The sequence below is a fragment of the Solea senegalensis genome, unplaced genomic scaffold (assembly GCF_019176455.1).
Source record: "Solea senegalensis isolate Sse05_10M unplaced genomic scaffold, IFAPA_SoseM_1 scf7180000012729, whole genome shotgun sequence".
NCBI classification, from domain to species: Eukaryota; Metazoa; Chordata; class Actinopteri; order Pleuronectiformes; family Soleidae; genus Solea; species Solea senegalensis.
In genome coordinates, this window is record NW_025320680.1 from 38,280 (window position 1) to 49,062 (window position 10,783).

General features: G+C 42.6%; 1 protein-coding gene across 3 annotated transcripts in view; it reads right to left on the reverse strand.

Moving 5' to 3' along the window:
• Positions 1-10,516, reverse strand: part of LOC122759969 (rho guanine nucleotide exchange factor TIAM1-like) — a 47,561-nt gene extending 37,045 nt beyond the window's left edge. For 2 of the 3 annotated variants that reach the window (XM_044015000.1, XM_044014998.1), the window contains exon 1: positions 10,390-10,516. The gene's annotated coding sequence lies outside the window, so the exon portion shown is untranslated. Of the gene's footprint in view, positions 1-8,501; positions 8,680-10,389 lie in introns of all 3 variants that reach the window. The other variant, XM_044014999.1, reaches the window with a different exon arrangement.
• Between the last annotated feature and the right edge of the window lie 267 nt (positions 10,517-10,783).

Sequence of the window (10,783 nt, forward strand, 5' to 3'; positions counted from 1 at the left end):
AATGACCATGATGCATCGCCTGTGACTAAGGAAACTATTTCAATTGAAATACTAGCTTCAGTGACAACAACGGTGCAGCCAGTGTATGAAATACTTTTTATTTGCAGCCACTTAATAATGCAGCTTGTGGTGCTTAAACACACTGGAGGCCAGAACCTGAGCAATAATCAAAAATGTCTTGACGGATAGAAGGGTAGAAAATATAGACGAATGGAAAAGGAGAGGAAGCTGGCGGCAGACCGTGACAGACATGGCGGTGTGGAAACAACACAGGGAGTTCTAGCCAAGGTTAACTAACCCTCTCTCTTTTGTTTTTCCATTAGGGACAGTACCTGGTATTCTTTTTAATACCTGCTTTGGCAAGGTTCCAAGCGAGCTGAGCTGCTAGTACAACGTGACGTCAACAGACTGCCGGCCACTGATTGGCCAAAGAGTGCGAGCATGACGTCGGACAAGAATCAAACCAAACAATGCAGAAAAATACTTAAAAAATCCTTAAACTATGCATAAAACTCCACTATTTGGCGAGGAAATCTCAATATTTAGCAGAAGCCGGCGATCAAAGTCATTCAGCCATATTTCAGCTCAATGACTGTGTCAGATGGAGTCTGTGCTCCGGTCATGCAGGAAGTACAGAAACTAATGTTTTTAACACCGAAAACAACTGCTTTGCTCGTCACTAGTTTGTGTGTTTGTGTCACGAAAAACGTGACGGAAAACGACGCGCCGTGTCACGTTAACAACATAGTTTAAATGTTTATAAAACATTTAACAGACAGGGGGACAGTTATATATGTGTGAAGCTGGGTATTAGTGCAGCGTCTTTGTTATATCATTTGTCAAATCTGGCAACCTATTTGACCCATGCTCAGAAAATGTTTTGAATTGAATTTGCAGTAACTGTTTTAAACATTAAAGGCTGCAGTTGTACATGTCTTACATCAACTTTAAGCCGTGTTTGCATATGATATTATTGTTAAATTCATACTTTAGGCAGGTATGGTCCACACAAATACTGATCGAAACAACCTGCTCGCTGCAGGCTAATATAGCTCTCTGGAATAGTAAAATAAGAAAAAAATAGTAAATAGTAAACAGCAGATAATATGCACCACTGTATAAAAATGTTATGATACAGTACAAGCCACAAATCCTCAATTATCATACAGGGAACGGGGATTAACCACCATCAGGCATCAAGATGTTGATTCAACAAACGTGTTGATTCCATCCCAACTCTCCTAACTGCACACGGGAGCTTAAATATAAACTGTCACGTTGGCGCTGATCTTACTTAAGCAGTCAGCTGTAATGCAGCAGCTGATTCAGCACAAAACCGCGACTCTACAACGGCACTGGAAATAGCACTGACAGACACGAGGTTGTAGGTTTTCGCTCCATCATAATAACACGTACTCAGCGTGAGGAAATAGATGATCCATTGTGGTGAAAAAGAACAGCATGTACAAGTGCTATCGAAGAGGACATACACGCACAAAAAGGCAAGTGTTGTGCAATACATTAAAGCAGTAACCCAGGCGCGGGTAGAGATCATTAGTGGAAGACACAGAGGTCTCCTGCGGTGAGTTGACTCTCAAGAGTCAACATCAAAGGCGGTGGTGTAGAGATGGAAATCATTTAGAATGTGGAGAAAAATGGCTGGAATTGATTGGTCGAGACGGAACCTATGCAGCAGAGGTGGCTCTCAAGTGTTAGATATTATTAAAAGATGGCTGCGGCATATTAAGAGACCATCTGCTGGGTGGGGAGGGTCAACAGCACACGGACGAAAACACGAATGTATTAGATTAGGGATTTAGGACAAACCCATAACTATTACTTTAACAACGTTTAATTAGATCCATTTCATATTGATAATGCAATGCAGTCTTTCCTGTATTAACAGGACGGCCTTCAGGAAATAGTGCAAACACATGCAAAAAGAACAAAGAATCCGAGAGCATTTCTGGCATAAAATATCATTTATAAATGTTCCGTCCGTGTAATTCGTTTTAACCGGAGCTTTTGGAGCCAATTTCAATATGTACGTTCCCCACAAAGACACTATTAAATATTAGACAACACACTTTCAATGATATAAAAGATAAATGATGACAAACAGAAACTGTCCGCACACTAATTACTGCTTCCAAGAAAACTCTTGTCGCATATGAAATACTTTTACTTCTTTAAGTAATTTAGGCCAGTTTTATTCTGAACTTGCTGTGGATATCTTTTAACAATCCTTAAAACAATAAGACCCTGTCAGTGTTAAATACAACCACTTAACACCCGGCATGAACACACGTTTCCCGTGAGCAGATAACGCCGCTCCATCTTCTTCTCTGTCCAAAAACACGTCGCTCGCGAGAACAAAACAATGTCTTTAATGAGTCTGACTGTCCTGATGTGTTTGTGTTGATGCATGAGTGACAGGCAGAGAGAAAAAGAAAGGAGAAGCTGGGAGGAGCCGAGTGTATCGAACATGAAAATAGGAAGTGTAAAAATACAGAACAACTGCAGTGGTGGGTCAGAGTTGAGGTAAGTCTGGTAAAGTCTGTCAAACACCAGCCTCACCCATAGCTGTAGCCTCAGCAGCTTAGTGCATTCACTATCTATAATTCATCCAAAAACACACAGCCCTTATCAGCCTGTAAATCTAACGATCATTATGATGTGCTGCTACTCACAGCTCCTTTTAATGCTCATCCTTCATGTCTTTCCAAATCCCAGGAGCATTGGAAGAATAGGTATCAGAATGCAAATAAATACCGTCCTCCGCACACCGCACACAATGCTCTGTCATCTCGCTTTGTAATAGCGGCCAACCTGTAAACGGAGCACAATATCCTCACTTGTCTGAAGCGAGCACAACATCAAAGAAGGCTTTGAAGGTGGCGTCCATCCACAACAATGAAGGCGAATTGGCTTAATTTGCGGCAAGTACTTGTTTGCAAGCGTTTTGACTTTGATGTCACTGGTAAATGTTGAAATAATCCACGTAATCTCTTGATTGTACTGTATATGCTTGCTTTTTAGCCGGAAACCCCCTAACAAATGATGCAGAATTTTCCCAACCTTTTAGTTAATAACTCGCATAAAATTAAGGAAATCATTGACATCTCAGAGAAATTCTTTGTTTGCCAATTAGATGTTACAGACATGGCTATAAATCTGGGATCTTTGGGTCATGGAAATGTTTAAAAAGAAAATTTGTGGGGTGTAGTCAAACACACTTGTGTTAAATGGAGTGCATCATTGTCACTGATGGCTGTCCTCTGGAAAGCATCTGGGACAAACAAACTCTTGCCAAAGCATCGACGTGCTTTTTCTTTTTTTCCCCCAGATTATGCTGACTGTCAGCACATCATGAATTCATCATGACCTCACTCTGTCAGATGCTGGAACATGTGGTAACCTCCAGTCTTCTGCAACTGGTAATAAGTGGGAAACTCATGCAGGGCTTGGCTTTTTAACATGCATGCGATGAGTCCAGGAGGGGTTCAGAGACAGAGAGACGGTCAATCAGCTGCTTAGCAGCACATGGTCCAGAGAGAAATGATACTAGGCAATCTCAGACGGGTACAATGTGGCAGGCTGTGGGAAACAATAGGAGTCCTCCATTCGGACGTCCAAAGATGGCGGAGGACAGACTGATACAGCAGCATATCAATAGTCCTCTCTAATGGAGACAGATGTCCTGTCAGGAGGAACAAGAGGGGATCGAGCTTGTGTCTGTAACTCGATACAACACCAACATAAACAGACGTTGTTCTTCATCCACCAGCTTAAGATGGACACATGCAAAAAAAAAAAGGGTAACATCGCTTCTCGCATACGATACAGCGACGGCGACATGAAGTCTGTTTCACTCTTGCATGAGTAATCTTGCTGTCTTAGGGTTAGGTTCTTTTTTGAAAGTTGATGATTCTCACAAGACAGATTTGGCGCTCGGCCTGAGCAGATGCTTTCAGAGTGAAGAGAGAAGGGATTCGCAGCTGCAACATCAGCACTGTTGTGTAGTGTTGCGCTCTTTACTCTGTCACAGTTTCTCCAGTCACCTCTAAATCTACTGGAAGATGTTTCTGTGATAACACGAAGACAAGCGGGTTAAAAACATTATTTTAAGACTCTCAGCGTCTGTTTTTTTTAAACTTAACTTCACCACGTTCAACTTTTTATTAGTGCTTTTCTTATCTACATTTATTAGAAAAAGGTCAACGTCTCATTATTTTAGGACAATGGTCTTTCATTTTGCAATAGTAGCCAACAAAAAATATTTTTAATAATCACATTTCTGTGGCTACCATAACCTAAAGAGAATCTTTAAAGCTTGAGTCAATCCACAAAGGAGAGGGTGAGTCGGCTTAATTTGTGGGCAGAACATGTTTACTTATGTCTGAAGGCCAAAAAATAGCTTTTTATTTTGATATGAACGTGAATTTAGATTTACATCGATTTGAGGGAGAGAGAAAACCTGTGTTTTCCATTCATGCGACTACCAGTCACATGGCAGACAAAACACAACAATGTCCACAACATGAGACAATTCCACAGGTGTATCTGTCGGGTGACACCTTTACATGCAATAAAAATTGAGATTTGCAGAACTATAGAGGCGTAAAAAAAAAGACACAAACCAGTCCACATGGAAAACTGCGTTGGAACATGCAAATACATAGATTTAAAAAAAAACAGCACCAAGGCTCGGACTTGTGTGGCTTTCTCTGGAACTGGCTTGCTAATCTTTCCAGGTTGAGTCATTCGCGATGTTAGCAGTAGGATGACTGTAGAGGAAGTCTACAGAAACATTACATGTGCAAAGTTACACAGAGATGCATTCAAATCAACTGGGAGGAAGTGAATCATGAAGCAAGACAATGGCTCCAACACCACAAATGACTTCACCGAGGGGGGAAAAAGTGGACGGTTTCAATCCACAACTGAGCAGAGCGTGAATTTATCGAAACCTCCTGGGCAAGAACACTGAAGGGAACGCTGATCAACAATCCGACACCTGCAACTGTTCCAGTTTATCATCTACAGATATTTAAATTGCTATGGCACTCAAATATGGAAGATTTCAAAATGCATTGAAGAATGTTTTCTTAGCAATCTTAGCAGAGCCTCTAAGTCAACATCAATGAATGTGAAACACTCATGGAGCCCAGAGTTTAGTCAAATATTGAAACAACTTTGCCGGTGGTGTGCAGTTAAAGTCGATTGAATTGATGAGCTCATTTAATTATTAAAAGCTGACGAGCAGATAAAGAGAGCCATTTTCCTACTGCACCTGGAGACGTGTGCACTGCAGAGGTAGGGGGTTACGTACTACGCATGGCTGCGGAGGTCCACTATGGTCCATGTGACGTAAATGTCTTAATATGAACGAAACAGAAGTGTTGACTGCACATGCTTCCTGTAGCACAACACTTTTCAGTCAAGTAGTTGGCACACACTCTTGTTTTGGTCAAAAAAGAGACAAGAAATTCGGGGTATCGCGACAGTTCAGTATAATATACAGTTTTACTGCTATATACTGTCAGTCATCATCTAACAGCTTTATCCTCCACCAGAGGGTCGCGGGGGGTGCTGTGCCAATCTCAGCTACATCGGGCGATAGGCGGGGTACACCCTGGACAGTTCGCCAGTCCATCGCAGGGCCACACACAGATAGAGACAAACAACCATTCACTCTCACACTCACTTACGGTCAATTTAGAGTGTCCAATTTACCTATCCCCACATTGCATGTTTTTGGACTGTGGGAGGAAGCCGGAGAACCCGGAGAGAACCCACGCACACACGGGGAGAACATGCAAACTCCATGCAGAAAGGCCCTTGTTCCAACCGGGGCTCGAACCCGGGTCTTCTCGCTGCAAGGCGAGAGTGCTAACCACTGTGTGGCCTGCTATATACTGTAACTTTCTTAAATAACAAGGGTTCACTATATTGACTGAATGTTTAAACTCTCTGAGGTTTTACCCAAGATGTGGAAAAACGGTTTTGTTTTTAATAGAAAGTAGGCAGTTTAAAACCATAATTTACTTTCAGAATTTTACTTTCATCTCCATTTTCACCCCCAAAACTACAAAATCGCCGCTACTGGAGTGGAAGGCATGATCCAGTATGGATGCATGGAAAGTTATACACAAAGTAGGTGTGGGAATGACACCGTACATGAGACATGGTACGCGATACCAATAATATCACGATACAACAGTACTGTGATAATCAATGTATTGCTGGATCACGACATCTGTCGAACTGAAGAAAACAAAGCGTCCGTGAAAAGGTTAAAAGTGTAGGATTTCTTAATTCACAACGTCATAAAGTCTATGTATTGAACGTGGATGGGGCATCTCTTGACCACGGGTAAACTCCCTCTTCTTTCGACCAGGTAACTTCCACCCAAGTTTCCCCCTGACCAGAGCCTTACTCAAACACTGTTACATCCATGATCAAACTTTTATATTTAGTATTTGGATTGAAAACAATCAGCCACAGTAGAAGAATACCACAAGTTTCCTGGTGGGACAGATTTGTAGCTCTGTGGTTGTGGTCTTATGTTCTCACTTCATCCTTCCACAGTTAGTTAGAGGAACCAGGACTTTCTAACAAAGTCAAGAAAGTGTTGTCTGTTATTTGTACTGTCCTGAATGGTCTGTGATCGTTCTACCGCACGAGATTTCAGTTACAACGGAGCAAAACACAAGACTGTCTTCAGTATTTACTTTGCAAATGATTGAAGAGTTATGTGCACGTAGGATGACGATGAATAATTCAAAAACAGCACTTACGCGGGTTAAATTATGCGCATTGAGCGAGATCATCTGTGTTTGGTTGTACATTTGTGCACACGCATGAAGAACAAAGTCATGGATTGTCGTAAAAAAAGCCACCGAATTATCATATGAATGTGTAGACATTCTTTCATGTGGAGCTACAACAGTGGCTCGAGTGGTCAAACATTTGTGATCCGACATGTGGAGTTGAGGAGTGTGGACGCAAGCGTGGGTGGGGGTGTGGGCTAGTTAGAACTCGACAGAAAGAGGGTGAGGTTTCTGTGCAGGCATGTCACACAGGTGGGTTCAGGTTACTGCCCTGAGGACACAGCACTGAACACTGAGGCCATTCTGCTGCATGTTTCCTTCCCCTGACTCTCAAGATGCTGCAGTGGTCACGTATAGTTTCTGCAACTAAAAAGAAAATGCCCAATATATCATTTTATTATGTCTGAATTCCTTGTTTTTCTTTTCCATTTACACAGCGCTGACCAGCACAAGCCTTTCACACATCTGTTCCTGCATGACCACTTGATTTAAACTGTACATGTAAACATATTAAAGTCTGTGGTTTGTGCGTCGTCTCCTTCGACTTCCAGGTCAAAAACTGGGGAGGAAATTTTGGTGCATGTGCAAAACACCAAGTCCAGCTAAGCGTATACAGTACATGCAGGTGTAATCGGAATTTGAGTCGCATTATCCAGGTATGTTAGTCCGACTAAGACTAGTTTGGTTTGAGTCAGACTACTGTGTTTACATGACATTAAGAAAACTGAATTACATGCACATAAACACACTGACTGTGAATCCAAGTCTGCAAGAACACCTGCTACAAACCGATTATTGCCTTTTGTGACTTCTTAGACCATCAGATGAAACGGACCAAACTTAAAAAGAAAAAAATCCGCCCAAACTCAATAACATTTGAGCGTGAACTACACTATATTTTTAAAGCATAAGGAAGTATCAATGGAAGGCACATATTCACTGCTAAAAGTGCATGAACGTTTGGACCATAAACATCACTGCTAAAAAAATTGATATTTCAAAATCAGCTGCATGAGAGTCAAACATCACTGTTCTTTTATTTTCCATTCTTCTACTTCTTTGAATTTATTGGCGGGCGACACTGGAACAAGCCGTTGCTCCGTTAATATTTCTGATACAGATATTGGCCTACACAGCCAGAGAAGAAGACGCAAGCCAGATCAGGGAACACCGTTCCAGACTGAACCACGGCAAGCTGAACTACACTGGCACCACTTCCAAGCAGCATAAAGATCTGTGAAAAACACTGTGTCAAGTGAAACTGTGTAAATTCTAGCTTCGTGGTCCGGTGTGTAAGAATTAGTGACATCTAATTGTGGGACTGCGGCGTTCAGACAAATGATGGACTAAAGCTGTTCACTTGCATAGTAAGCACTATTTTAAAACACAGTAAGGAAGGGTGGCCTTGCGTAATTCTAAGGCTATGGAAACCAAACACATTTACTTGAAAGCAATTACACACTTATACAAACATACCGTACTTATCTGTAGTGTGTTCAATTTGTGCCAATAAACCCTAGTAACAGCAGACCTTTAAGTCAACCAGCTTACGTTACAGGAGGATAAAATGTATATTAAAAACAGCAGAGGCAAACAACTGCAGGGCAATAAAGTCTAGTTTAAAGTCAAGTGGCAACCAGGAGTGATGTCACCCAATAAGAATCTGACCTCCTGTTTCAAAGCCTCAAGAGTCTCAGTTGTAGTTTTGCAACCAGACGTTCACAGAATTCAGGTGCAACCTGGCACCTGACACCAGCTGTCAATCACACTGGCTTCCTCTCATGTGTGCCGTGATTTATCAATCATTTTCCTCTCAGTGGGAACACGACGGAGTATTGGGGCCAAACTGTAGAGAGAGAGAGAGGAAAAAAAATGTATCTTTCGAGAATAAAGTTGGAATATTATGAGATTTGTTTTTAACCTCCTCCACAAAAGAGATGATTCTGCCAAGCCTCTGTGATCATTTTCTTTGATACAGACTCTGTCACAATCTTTTCAAATGGTGCTTTTCCACTACACAGTCCCCGGCTCGCCTCGCCTCGGTTTGGTATGGTTTTCCATTACTATAGAACCTCCTCAACATAAGCGGAGTCATCACAGCATGCCTGCATGAAACTGCCGTGACTATGTGACACACAAACTAAAAGATTTGTTCACAGAATCGTTCAGTACTTCCTGCATGACCGAAGCACGGAATGCACTACTCCTCTGTTAAATATTGAGGATTTTAGAGATTTCCTTTGCTAAATGCTGGAGATTAACACATGTTTTTAAGATTTTTAAGTCTTTTTAACTGATCTACAATTCCACTTTGTTCGGTTTGATTCTCGTGTCAGACGTCGCACTCATGACTCTTCCAGTGACGACACTCTCTGACCAATCAGTGGTCAGGAGTCTGGCGACGTCACGTATAGTATCAGCTCAGCTCACTTGAAACCTTGAGAAGGTACTAAAAAAAAAGAACCAGGTACGATCACTAATTGAAAAGCAAAAAAAAAGTGCTGAGTCGCACCATGCCGGAACAGTGTAGATTTTTCTTAAATAATAATTATGGCTTTATTCTCAAAAGATTATGTCTTTATTCTTAAGAGATTTAAAAAAAAAAACGTCTTCAGTCTGGCCCTAAGAGTCCATTTTATGCCACAGTATTGTACTCACTGACCCCCTGGTCTAAGGTTTTGGTCAAATGTATGACATGGCAGCGCAAATGGCAGAAAACACCATTCCATACAATTAGATATTGTCAGCAATGTAAAAATAAATACAAATAGGGAGGAAAAAGTGAGGAAAAACAAGGTCACAACATCACAGTCACGTCTGCAGGATGAACGAGTGAACACCTGAGCTCCAGCAGCAGCAGCAGCAACAGCAGCAGTGACGCTGCAACTAACTTGACACCATAAGGTCATTTGAGTGAAGAGAGCCGCACACATGAGCCGAGTCACCTACACTGCATCTATTTACTGAAGCGCACACAACAAACAACAACAACAACACACACACACACACACACACACACACACGCACTAAACGATTCTGCTCCATATGCAACAATGTACCGCACTGAGGCGGCTTCTCTGCTGGAGTCTGCGTCTCTGCATCAACATCCTGCTGATCAAGTCAAGCAGAATTTCTCCGTGGATGTTTTTTTCCTCTACATCACGCGCACTCAAGTTACACACAATGTGGGGATAAATGCGTGTTATTCCCGCACGGCGCGTGTCCACACGGAGTCATTCAGACGCATCATTACCACTCATGTTTGTCTGGATGCATCCGCCGGCACCAGACGCTGCTGGACACTCCACGCGCAGTTTGTCGGCCCTGTCCACAGAAGCGCGATGCGGTGCGGTGCGGTGCCGTGCGGTGCGACACGGTGCGGTGCGGCAGCGTCCGCCGCCTCCGATAATAAACTTGTGTGATTGAGTGACGCGGTCATGCTTGCTGACGGCGGCGCTAGGACCGCGCGGAAGCGTGTTCGGACATGATGAGGAAGAACGCGCGCTTACCTCACACACACACACACACACACATGCATACATACACAAACACGTACCTGTCACTGTCGCTCATCTGTGGCCGCGTCCTTCCTGACGTGGGGAGCTTCCTGTTCCACTCACTTCTCCCGCGTGGGTCTGAGTCCTGCTCGTGCTGCTCATCCTGCTGCTGTCTGTCTGTCTCTGTCTGTGTCTCTGCAAACCATGAGTGTTGTTTCCACGGCGCTCAGAGGGGGCGCGGCCAGCGGGCCATGGAGACGGCGTGTGAATGGCTGTCGAGCTTGTCAATCATCCACGCTCAGCCAATCAACTGCGGCTCGGTCACTGTGAAATTCACAACATGAAAAATGTTATAAATGGATTCAAACTTTAAAATAATGTAAAAAATTTAGATTTTAAAGGATTCTACACAAATGTATACAACTGAAATAAGGTTATATTTAACCTTTAGAT